We start from the raw sequence: 3,477 nt of genomic DNA, 5'->3' as shown, positions 1-3,477 counted from the left end.
AATTACAAAAATTACAAAAATTACAAAAATTACAAAAATTACAAAAATTACAAAAATTACAAAAATTACAAAAATTACAAAAATTACAAAAATTACAAAAATAACAAAAATTACAAAAATTACAAAAATTACAAAAATTACAAAAATTACAAAAATTACAAAAATTACAAAAATTTCAAAAATTACAAAAATTACAAAAATTACAAAAATTACAAAAATTACAAAAACTACAAAAATTACAAAAATTACAAAAATTACAAAAATTACAAAAATTACAAAAATTACAAAATTTACAAAAATTACAAAAATTACAAAAATTACAAAAATTACAAAAATTACAAAAATTACAAAAATTACAAAAATTACAAAAATTACAAAAATTACAAAAATTACAAAAATTACATAAAATTACAAAAATTACAAAAATTACAAAAATTACAAAAATTACAAAAATTACAAAAATTACAAAAATTACAAAAATTACAAAAATTACAAAAATTACAAAAATTACAAAAATTACAAAAATTACAAAAATTACAAAAATTACAAAAATTACAAAAATTACAAAAATTACAAAAATTACAAAATTACAAAAATTACAAAAATTACAAAAATTACAAAAATTACAAAAATTACAAAAATTACAAAAATTACAAAAATTACAAAAATTACAAAAATTACAAAAATTACAAAAATTACAAAAATTACAAAAATTACAAAAATTACAAAAATTACAAAAATTACAAAAATTACAAAAATTACAAAAATTACAAAAATTACAAAAATTACAAAAATAACAAAAATTTCAAAAATTACAAATATTACAAAAATTGTAAAAATTACAAAATTACAGGAATTACGGAAATTACAAAAATAACAAAAATAACAAAAATTACAAAAATTACAAAAATTACAAAAATTACAAAAATTACAAAAATTACAAAAATTACAAAAATTACAAAAATTACAAAAATTACAAAAATTACAAAAACTACAAAAATTACAAAAATTACAAAAATTACAAAAATTACAAAAATTACAAAAATTACAAAAATTAAAAATATTACAAAAATTACAAAAATTACAAAATTACAAAAATTACAAAAATTACAAAAATTACAAAAATTACAAAAATTACAAAAATTACAAAAATTACAAAAATTACAAAAATTACAAAAATTACAAAAATTACAAAAATTACAAAAATTACAAAAATTACAAAAATTACAAAAATTACAAAAATTACAAAAATTACAAAAATTACAAAAATTACAAAAATTACAAAAATTACAAAAATTACAAAAATTACAAAAAATTACAAAAATTACAAAAATTACAAAAATTACAAAATTACAAAAATTACAAAAATTACAAAACTTACAAAAATTACAAAAATTACAAAAATTACAAAAATTACAAAAATTACAAAAATTACAAAAATTACAAAAATTACAAAAATTACAAAAATTACAAAAATTACAAAAATTACAAAAATTACAAAAATTACAAAAATTACAAAAATTACAAAAATTACAAAAATTACAAAAATTACAAAAATTACAAAAATTACAAAAATTACAAAAATTACAAAAATTACAAAAATTACAAAAATTACAAAAATTACAAAAATTACAAAAATTACAAAAATAACAAAAATTACAAAAATTACAAAAATTACAAAAATTACAAAAATTACAAAAATTACAAAAATTACAAAAATTACAAAAATTACAAAAATTACAAAAATTACAAAAATTACAAAAATAACAAAAATTTCAAAAATTACAAAAATTACAAAAATTACAAAAATTACAAAAATTACAAAAATTACAAAAATTACAAAAATTACAAAAATTACAAAAATTACAAAAATTACAAAAATTACAAAAATTACAAAAATTACAAAAATTACAAAAATTACAAAAATTACAAAAATTACAAAAATTACAAAAATTACAAAAATTACAAAAATTACAAAAATTACAAAAATTACAAAAATTACAAAAATTACAAAAATTACAAAAATTACAAAAATTACAAAAATTACAAAAATTACAAAAATTACAAAAATTACAAAAATTACAAAAATTACAAAAATTACAAAAATTACAAAAATTACAAAAATTACAAAAATTACAAAAATTACAAAAATTACAAAAATTACAAAAATTACAAAAATTACATATATTACAAAAATTACAAAAATTACAAAAATTACAAAAATTACCAAAATTTACAAAAATTACAAAAATTATAAAAATTACAAAAATTACAAAAATTACAAAAATTACAAAAATTTCAAAAATTACAAAAATTACAAAAATTACAAAAATTACAAAAATTACAAAAAATTCTAAAAGTACAAAAATTACAAAAATTACAAAAATTACAAAAATTACAAAAATTACAAAAATTACAAAAATTACAAAAATCACAAAAATTACAAAAATTACAAAAATTACAAAAATTACAAAAATTACAAAAATTCAAAATTTACAAAAATAACAAAATTTCAAAAATTACAAATATTACAAAAATTGTAAAAACTACAAAATTACAGAAATTACGGAAATAACAAAAATTACAAAAATTACAAAAATTACAAAAATTACAAAAATTACAAAAATTACAAAAATTACAAAAATTACAAAAATTACAAAAATTACAAAAATTACAAAAATTACAAAAATTACAAAAATTACAAAAATTACAAAAATTACAAAAATTACAAAAATTACAAAAATTACAAAAATTACAAAAATTACAAAAATTACAAAAATTACAAAAATTACAAAAATTACAAAAATTACAAAAATTACAAAAATTACAAAAATTACAAAAATTACAAAAATTACAAAAATTACAAAAATTACAAAAATTACAAAAATTACAAAAATTACAAAAATTACAAAAATTACAAAAATTACAAAAATTACAAAAATTACAAAAATTACAAAAATTACAAAAATTACAAAAATTACAAAAATTACAAAAATTACAAAAATTACAAAAATTTCAAAAATTACAAAAATTACAAAAATTACAAAAATTACAAAAATTACAAAAATTACAAAAACTACAAAAATTACAAAAATTACAAAAATTACAAAAATTACAAAAATTACAAAAATTACAAAAATTACAAAAATTACAAAATTTACAAAAATTACAAAAATTACAAAAATTACAAAAATTACAAAAATTACAAAAATTACAAAAATTACAAAAATTACCAAAATTACAAAAATTACAAAAATTACAAAAATTACAAAAATTACAAAAATTACAAAAATTACAAAAATTACAAAAATTACAAAAATTACAAAAATTACAAAAATTACAAAAATTACAAAAATTACAAAAATTACAAAAATTACAAAAATTACAAAAATTACAAAAATTACAAAAATTACAAAAATTACAAAAATTACAAAAATTACAAAAATTACAAAAATTACAAAAATTACAAAAATTACA

The sequence above is a fragment of the Uranotaenia lowii genome, chromosome 1 (assembly GCF_029784155.1).
Source record: "Uranotaenia lowii strain MFRU-FL chromosome 1, ASM2978415v1, whole genome shotgun sequence".
Classification (NCBI taxonomy): Eukaryota; Metazoa; Arthropoda; class Insecta; order Diptera; family Culicidae; genus Uranotaenia; species Uranotaenia lowii.
This window is presented reverse-complemented; position numbering follows the sequence as displayed.